General features: G+C 40.6%; 1 long non-coding RNA gene across 1 annotated transcript; it reads left to right on the top strand.

Moving 5' to 3' along the window:
• The first annotated feature begins 8,338 nt into the window (after positions 1–8,338).
• Positions 8,339–9,312, top strand: LOC121773547. Its single transcript, XR_006044766.1, has 2 exons — positions 8,339–9,039; positions 9,118–9,312. It is a non-coding gene; the product is annotated as an uncharacterized LOC121773547 (long non-coding RNA).
• The last annotated feature ends 794 nt before the right edge of the window (positions 9,313–10,106 follow it).

Genomic DNA, 10,106 nt, shown 5'->3' with positions numbered 1-10,106 from the left:
CATTCGTCCTCATCTCTGGACCTTCATACCTCTTTCCGGATCTTAAAGTGATCAGACTGATGTTAGCTCTATCTGGCAACCTTACTGAGGCAGGGATCTTCCTTTCGTTCCCTCGCATTTCGCTCAAGGAAGTTGCTATCTGAGACAGTTGCTTCGCCAACATATCCATTGCCGCCTTTTGCTCCTGCTGAGCATCCTGAAGCTTGTGGACTACGTCATTGTTCGATTGCAAGTTTTTCTGCATATGCTGTTGAGAACTGACGAGGTCATGCGCCATTTCATTCAGATTCCTTGGTGTTTTTGAATTTGGCTGACTGGGCCCTGGGCCTGCACTTGGATTCGAACCACTCGCTTGATTCTGGCGAAGGTTTCCTTGACCTCCTGAACTATTGTTGTACTGATTTCCTGGCCCTTGGTAGTTGGTTTGGAAATTCCTTTGGTACGGTGGTACATAAGAGTTCCCTTGATGGTTTTGGTTCCTGTTCCCCCAATTCGGATGATCTCCCTGGTTTCAATTATTCCAGTTGCCCTGCCCCTCTTGACTCCTTCCAGACCAGTTACCCTGCCTCTCGGGCTGAGGTGCAAACTGGATACTCTGTTGTGGTACTGGCTGGCTCTGTTCGTTGTCCGACCATCTAAAATTGGGATGGTTCCTCCAGGGTGCGTCTCTTTGTCTCCCTGGATTCCAACTTCCATCGGGATTCCAACTTCCCATCGCATTAGCTTGGGCCTGGTACTCTCCTTCCTGAGGTCCATAATATTGCTGAAGTTGACTATCTCCTAGACCCGGAGGTTTTTCCTTCGCTTGTGAGGTTGGTAGTTTGGTCTTCTCGATTGCGTTCAACAGTGCTTTCTCAAGCCTGTCGATCCTTGCCTCTACCTTCTCATCATCTTGCTCCCTCATCGCATTCACTGATCCTCTCTTCACAAAATTCCTTGGGTTATCGTATGCCTTCTTGGCATCTATCAATTTCCCCTGGATCTCTCTTGCTTCACTTCCCTTCTTCCTTGTAAAATTTCCCCCGCTCGAGGAGTTCATTAAATCCTTTGACTCAGGGTTTGCTCCTTCATAGAATAGATAATAGGTCTCTGCCACTATCATCCTATGATTTGGGCACGCATCCAACAACCCTTTGAACCTCGACCAATATTGACTCAACGACCCGTCGTAGTCCTGCTTGCACTCCACTATTTCTTTCTTCAGAGCATTTGTTTTGTTGGAAGGAAAAAAAGTAATCAAGGAACTCCAGTTTGAAATCCATCCATGTGCGGATAGAATCAGGGGGTAACCTTAATAACCACGTGTTGGCTTCCTCCTTCAAGTCAAAAGGAACCGCACGCAGGCGATAGTTCTCCTCTGTTGAATGATTTAGCGTCTTCTGAATGCTACATAATTTGCTGAATTCATTCAAGAACTCGTACGGGCACTCATTCCTACGTCCAGAGAATGTGGGTAGTATACCGAGCACGTTCGTCTTGATCTCAATGGACCTCTGTCGCGGATTCATCACTATGGCTTGAGCTGGCTCTCCATCTAGATGAGCAGTGAGCGAACCGATCTCTGGATCTAGATCGATTATGTTCGCCATGTCCCCTATTTCTTCCTCCTCTGTACTTGTTTCCGAAGACGATATAGGATCCTCCATTCCTGACGAGTTCCAATCCTCTTCACATTCCGAACCAAACGGAAATGGATCTCCCGTAGATAATCCCGATCTGGTGGTGACCGTAGATGCTGTGTCCTTGACCTGCCAAATAAACTGATCATTCCTCCACTCAGATGAGTCACCACAGTGTCCAAACCGCGAGCCTCTGCTCATAAACTGAAAAATTAAGAAAAAAGAAAGAGAAATTAATACTATGTATGCCAAAATCCTCTAAACAGAATCACAAATTACGCCATCCATCCCCGACAACGGCGCCATTTGAAACGGGTGCTTGTCGTGTGAGTGTATGTGTAATAAACTTTTAGGTCGAGCTACCAAGTCCAATGAATCCACTAAACACTAGGTCTAGGAACCCAAGGTGACACGGAAGACTCTGTCTATGGACACACAAACTCTTGTTTTTCAAAGATCCCCAACCCGTTATACTATAGATTAGTATAGAGAAGCAGGGGTCGATCCCACGAAGATGGACGCGTAAGAAAGCATCTAGAGACTTTGGTTTAGAAAGCAATTGCTGCCACGCAAATTTGGGTTGAGGTATAACTACGGCTAGACCTAGGCACAAAATCGAGCACTAGACCTAGGAAACTGTAAACGTCATGCTGAGATCGAACATCCTTAGAACTATGTAATTTTAAACTAACTTCCTAGACAGAGCAACAATTACCAACTATAGCTAAACAGAACGCAAATAAAAGTGGGGACCAACTTCTAGAAATATCAAGTACGGAAGAAAAGCTGCAACTAACAAACTAAGAATTTAACTAACAATGACATGTATAACTTCAACTTAATCAAACACGAAGATGAAGAAAACAAAGCACATACCGAGATTCAAACAAAATGTAAAAATTTGGACGACGGAAACTCGCAACCAACCGAAAATAAAACAGATCTACGTATACTAGACGGAATGAAATGAAAACACGAAAACTAGGCATAAATCCTGATCACTCTGTCGCAGATCTAAACGTCGGAAGCTTCATCCACTCCGGATCCAAGCAATCCGAACCCAACAACAACCAAACTCAACTCCATAACTTCTGATTCAACAAATCTACTCTGATCAACACCAGATCCCAACGATTATACTCTAATAAACAACCAGCACGGAAACCAAACATCCAATTCAGTAACCAACAAGCTCAAAGTAAACGACATCCATAATCAAAACTCAACAGCAGCTCAAATACGGAAAACAGAGATTTCATAAACTACGAACGCTTCAAACGAGAATAGGGCCGAGCTTCAAGCAGCGAAGCTCGGTGAAATCAACAACAGTAACTAAAATAAAAGCAAGTAATTGTTTCTTCGTCCTCTGCAAGGACGGTGTTACACCACAATTTTTTGGAAATCAGAAAACAACCGTGGACCCGAATGTGCCCCCTTTCAAAACAGAAAAATCCCTAAGTGTGCAGAAGTGTGTGAGCTAAGAACCAGAGGCCTCCGTGCCAAAAAAAGTCCGTCCCCGAGCATTGCATGCTCTCTTCCTTATATAGATACGGTAGGATCTTCTAGAAACCTTCGCAGAAATCTCCATTCTGCCCTTCAGCTTCACGATCCCTCCGCCTAGTCATTTTCCTCCGAATTTGCTCACTTATTCGCCTCAATTGCATGGTCCTTGTAATTCACCTTCTTTGTTCCTCGACCTGGCGAATTCTTCTGCACACCTGACTTAAGACATGTGTTAGACCCTATAATTGTATGAATTCAACCCCTAGACCTATGCATGAAATTAGCCTTATCAGTTAGTTACAACTAATTTGTTGTAAATTGACCTTAATACCCTTATTGGCGTTTTTTGTTGATCGTATTGACGTTTTTTGTTGCTGATGATTTAATCCCTTGATTTGAATATCCAAGGACTATAATTTAATTATAGTTAGCAATTAAGTATTGAGTTAGCAATATAACACTCCCCTATACATACATATATATATATATATATATATATATATATATATATATATATAGTTTTGATCATATGATAACCCCCAATTTATGTGATAACCATATAACCAAATCTGGACCACACATATTTTCTAATCTTGTGGCTGAGATTCAAACTTAGATTTACTTCATAAAAAAGGCGCAGAGGGTAAATATGTCATTTCCCTCATTTAATTTCTAAATTTTGCTCCATTCTTTCACTCTCTCTCATTTCGATTCTCTGAGTTGATAAAATGATAGTTTTGCCGGATAGAATGATACTCTGAGTTGATAAAATAATAGTTTTGCCGGATAGAATGATACTCTGAGTTGATATAATGATAGTTTTATTGATTTGTAGGTATGTACATTTCTGCATACAATAATAGTTTTGCCGGATAGAATGATACTCTGAGTTGATAAAATGATAGTTTTGCCGGATAGAATGATACTCTGAGTTGATAAAATGATAGTTTTGCCGGATAGAATGATACTCTGAGTTGATAAAATGATATCCCTAGTATCATTTTATCATTTGAAACTATCATTTTATCCTCTGAAACTATCATTTTATCAACTCAGAGTATCATTCTATCCGGCAAAACTATCATTTTATCATTTGAATGCAGCGTTTGATTCACGTTTTCTTCTTACCCGCCCAATTTTATAATGAAATGACAATTTTGCCCTTAATATATCCGAAATATGATAGTTTTATTTGATAAAATGATAGTTTTGTTAGATTAAATCCAGACCACATATTTTAAAAATGTGTGGTGGAGATTTAGTTATAGGGTTATCACACAAATTGGAGTTATCATTATAACGCGCCCATATATATATATATATATATATAGGAAAATGATCAATACAAAACTTGATCTCAATACAAAATCCAGACCAAATCCTGGCCATGAGATTTGACAATCCAATGGTCAATAATTAAACAAAAACAAGGAGGGTCATTGTAAAGCAGTTTTAGTTCATATTATAAACTTTGGGTTTGAGGTCATGTTAAGATCATTTCATGTCATCCTTACTATAATGACGTAAAAATAAGCTTACAACGACCTAAAAATGACTTTTGTATGCTTGGTTCTGCATTTTTGTATTAAGAATGGTTTTGCATGGATCAAAACCCTATATATATATATATATATATATATGGAGAACATTAAGGTCCTATTGCCCCCTAAGGGTTAAGTTCCTACTTAATTTCAACCATTAGATTGATGGAATGGACGGACTAGATTAAGAGGGGATATGTGATCCCGTGTTGCATTATTAGTTCAATTTTGTACATTATAAGGGTATAACTGTAAACAAACAGAGGATTCCACACATTTCAAAATGGAAGACGCGATAATTCAGCGAGATATTCATTGAAACTGATTGACCTTCCATCCAATCACTCTCTCTCTCACACACAATACGTCTCTCATCCCTGAACCCACGATTAAAACCCTTTCACTCCCATTTCTAAACCCTAGCCGCTGCAAAATCGGAGAAACTTCACTGAAAAAGTCGATTTCTGCTGGATTAACGCCCTTCGTTCGACGCAACAACGTTTTAATCGGTGGAAGATTTGCAATCGACAACAAGGTAAGGTTTCAAAGTTTCAATTTTCGGTAATAGAGCAGTCCCGGAGTCGATTTTAGCCGTAAAAATACCATAAAGTTGATGATTCAGAGGTTTCTACTAAACGTGGTCACTATTTTGGCAAACATTTGGTCAATTTGATTGGTAAATCATAACAGCTTGTTCATTTGTTGTAGGTTTCTCTTCATTATTTACCCATTTTAGTTCATTATTGTTTTAGATGTGTGTATTGGTATATTTTAGTTATCCGACACACTCTTACGATTTTTTAAGATATGATGTCGATTTTTCTGTAAAGTATAAAATCGTGTGCACTTTTGCTAGGGTTTTGTCCATTATTGAAGTTTAGGTAATTAATAGTTGACAATTGTGTATTTGGCGATTTGGTAGAGAAAATTGTCACGACCGCACTTCCTAAGGATAGAAAGTACGGTGGGTCGCGACTAATGAGAGAATTAAGAAGCGGGGAAGAAAGGGGAAACAATCAAGGGGTTCAACACATAGATCCAAAAGATGAAACTTTATTACAAATCATAGTCTGCAAACACGAAAGCAACAAAGTTTGTACGAAAATAGTCCAACAGATTACGGAAACATAAGAGCTTTTAAAACTTAGAGTAGCGGAAGCAATCGAGAGTTAGCTACTACTATGTACGAAGACACAATAGCAACCAGAACATTTATTGAATATTGTCTTTGTCCAAATGCTCAACATCCTCCGTTCCCCATCCACGCTCAACCTGCACATAGGGAAAACATATGCAGGGGCTGAGTACTTGATGCACTCAGTGAACTCATGCCCAAAATACATTTTATCAATAAAGTTATGTCAAGCCCTCGTTGAGTGAAACTCGGGTTTTACTTTAAAATGCCGAGAAACACTAAAATCATTTCCATAAATAAAATGGTGTCCGCGCGGACAAATATCATCGTCATCCTCCATCATGTACTATATATGAACCATCATGTGAAACGAGAATGTGGCCACAAACTCGATCACTGGACCGGCCGACCTAAAGGACGCCTCGCTATCTCCATCAGTGCACTAGCCTAAGTAGGGCTTAGACTCTAGTTAGACCCAAATTCGTTAACCATCAAAGTCTAGTAGAATATTATTCTAGTAGACAATCAGATAGGCAATTCAAAAACATAAAATACGGCATGACATAACATTTAAACCACCCTTATCTCACCGTAAACATATCATTGCAAATAAAAGAGTTTAAGTAATAGAGCCCACCTCAAAAGCTTAGTAATTTCCTTAAACAACTTCTCGATCTGTCTTTAACGAGCGTGCGAACCACCTTCTCAAAAAAAAAATAATTAAAGTACACATCAATCTCAATAACGACAACATTTAGAATGCATGCACTCTAATTAAAGTCTTTTATCTCGTTTCTCAGTTTTCGTGCATTTTCGATTATTCGGCGGCCGGCCAAGGCGTCGCGTGCGACGCCTGTCACGACCACAACTTCCTAGTCAAAGAAAGCGCAGCTATTTCGCGACTAACAATACTAAACTGTCTCAACACATCATCCTAGTTACTGAAATTAAGGAAATACTGTCTAAAAGTCATCAAGATAGCAAGTCATTACATCAGAGTGAAATGTGGGACATTGTCTTTACTGAGACAAAGCTAGGTCTATGCAGCGGAAGAGTTCCAAGACAAGTATAACATGTATGGAGACATACTACACTAGCTACCCTTCTTTTATTTTATCTTCAGTCCCAACACCTCCTCTGCCTCGATCGATCAACCTGCACATTAAGGAAAACAATATGCAGGGCTGAGTACTTGATATACTCAGTGGCTTATGCCGAAAACTGTTTTTCTTTTAATTGTCTGCCAAGCTGAGTGAACGCGGGGTTTTTTTTCTGAAAACAAGTCCCGGTCACTAAAATCTGTTATTTCTTTCTGAAATAGACTGCAGTCTTTTAACTTTCTGATGATATACCATGTCAAGCTGTGTGAATCGGGAATGTGGCCACATTCCACGATCACTGGGTCGGCCAACCTGGCGCTAGCTCACGACCCCTAGACCGGCCAACCTTGCGCTAGCTCACGGTCCGTAAGTGTACACTAGTCCGAGTAGGATTTACTGACCTACTGGGACCCGAATTCGTTTTAACCATGAATGGCAATCACAAAATAAAACATGGCATGACAACTCATTCAAAAGTTCACACTTATTCTCATAGAGTTCTGTAAATAAAAAGGAAAGAAGCCCACACATAATGTAGGATAGAAAAGCCCACCTCGTTTGCTTAACCCTTTCAAACGGGTACTGTCTGACTTGAGATTTACTCGTCGAGCGACGACGTCCCTTTTCAAAAAAAATAATGTACTTAAATTAGGCTTTGAGTAATCATTCAATCTTGCATGAATGCATGCCTAAGCGTGTGCTTATTGTTTTAATTTCTGCCCTTCTAAAATTAGAAGTCTTAAATCTTTAATTAAAACGGTGATTTAATTTGTTCTGTAACCGGCTGACCCGTTCGGTATTAGAATTCTCGGATTATCTTAAGTATTTTAAGAAATACTTTCTGCGACTATTAAAGTTCCCATCTATTTATTTAATGTGTACTACTTCATCACGGCTTAATAATTCTTTTCTTCCGTGGATTAGGGAAATTAAATTCCATAGATTGAATTTGTTCATGGGCAGTGGCCTAGTAATTAAATCCTAGGTCCGACTAATTAAATCCTAGGCCCAAATTGAGAAAAACCCAGCGGCACCTCTTCTTCTTCGCCAAAAATCTCTTCTCTCCTGGCGAGTCGCCGTTTACTTGGCTCGCCGGAGATTCACCGGCTTCATTCCCTCCATCTCCTCCGATCCTTCTTCTTCTCTTTCGCTACACCAAATTCCCAAGTCAATTTCTTGGTTAGAGGGAACAGCAGCGGCGCTCCAATCCTCTTCCTCGTGGCCTCTCCGGCGGAAACGCCGTCTCGATGGAACCGTCGTTGGTGAGCGGCGCTGCTGCATGCGCCGCCGTCTTCGTCTCCGGCCAAACAGCCGCCGCTGCCTGCTCCCTTTTTCCACCGCGTTAAGGCAGCAAACGCTCCTGCCCGCCATCACCGTCGATCGGCCTCCGTCGGACGGTCCCATCCCCTCCGCCGAGTCCTCCGTTGAGCAGCTTTCCCATAAAGCTAAGTCCTCTTTCTTAGTTCATTTTAATTAGCCCTTTTGAAGGATAGAAGTTTCAGAGGATTCTACTTTATTGTTGGGAGTGTAATCGAAAACGGTGGAGGAACCCGTTCCTTGTGTTCAAGTAAAATTTGATAGCTAGCATCCTATGATTTTTTTTCAAATACGGCAGTAGCTATGTTCAAAGCTCTATGGTTCTAAGTTCTCGTGCTAGCTATGATTTCTTATCATGATGCAGAGGTTGGTTTAGTGAGGATTACCTCTAAAATTGACCGCTGCCTTGATTCCTGCTCCTTGAGCTCCAAATCCCACACTCCTAACTCACTATGTTGCTGAATTTTTGATGTGGTGTAAGGGAAGGTTGAGGGTGGTAAGGAGGGGTCTTTATAGGTGATTTGGTAACTGCAAAATCTGCAACTCTTGATCCTCTTGCAGGGACATTTTTGTTGGTTGTGAGAGTGTACTCGTATACTCAGGTCTGGGCTGCCTTATTCTTGTTTTATCTTGCTGCCATTCTAACTGCATTTGGCTGTATGTGGAGCTTAGTGCTTTAGCTAATAAATGGCTTGGTTGCTGTGGCAGGTACTCAAGAAAGGGGCAGAGATTGTTACTGCAGATTGTCGCAGCTGGAAGGCAGACATTGCAGGCTCATTTGCCCCTTTGCAGCCTGCGGTTAAGGCTGGGAAAGGGCAGGGATGGTACCCCTCTTATCCTTTCTTGGCTTATTGCTAATTTTGAACATTTCACATGCTTTGTTTGGTTGTATTATTTTGCAGGAATAAGGACCCATCATGTCCGGCTGCTACCTTGATGTTCTGATCTCAACGGGCTGTCGAAGCTAGGCCGAAATTCGGGCCTAAGGCAGAGCCCGAGACTTAGCATTTCTACTTGTAATAGAATAGAGTCTTCCCTCTTGTTCTTTTTCAAGCTTTCTCTCATTTCAAACAAAAAGTATAGAATTACTTCTCAAATTTAGTGCGTATCATTTTTTTTCTATTTTCATCATCAAGCATCTTGTAAACTTATACTTAGCTTGGAAAATCAAAATACTATGTTTTGATTACACAAGAACATAAACAAATGCTCTTTCATTTTTTTTTATCAACATCTGTAAATTCAAGGCTTAGCTGGATATACTAACTGTTGTGTTCTGTATGCTCAAAGCTCTGAACACTCTTTCTTTTCTCTTTATAAATTTCTAGTATTTATTTCAAAATTCTCGAAAATCTAGGTCTTGGATATTACATTCTACCTTCCTTGACAAAAAATTTCGTCCCGAAATTTTGGTCTAGGTTAGGCAAAAAGCTGCAGGTATTTCTCTTTCATTCGGTCCTCGAGCTCCCACGTCACCTTCTCATGGCCGTGTTGCTTCCATAGGACTTTCACTGTTACAAAAGTTTTATTTCTCAACTCTTTTACTTTTCCGTCCAGAATTTCTTCTGGCTTTTCTTCATAGCTCAAATCTGGTTCTTACGCCATTTCTTCTTGGTGTACTATGCGTTTGAGGTCGAACACATATTTCCTCAACTGTGATACCTGAAACACATTGTGAACTTCCTCGAAGCTTGGCGGGAGCACTAATCTGTACGCCCCAGGGCCGACCGTTTCTAGGATCTCGTAAGGTCTGATAAAAAGCGGTTTCAACTTGCACTTGACGCCAAATCTGGTTATCCCTTTTTGATGGGGATACTTTCAGAAAGATCTAGTCTCCCGCTTTGAACTGTAAATCCGTTCTGCGAGCATCTGCATAGGATTCCTGTCTATC

This window comes from Salvia splendens, chromosome 17 (assembly GCF_004379255.2).
Source record: "Salvia splendens isolate huo1 chromosome 17, SspV2, whole genome shotgun sequence".
Taxonomy (NCBI): domain Eukaryota; kingdom Viridiplantae; phylum Streptophyta; class Magnoliopsida; order Lamiales; family Lamiaceae; genus Salvia; species Salvia splendens.
Note: the sequence above shows the minus strand (reverse complement) of the source record. Positions and strands in the feature narration are given on the sequence as shown.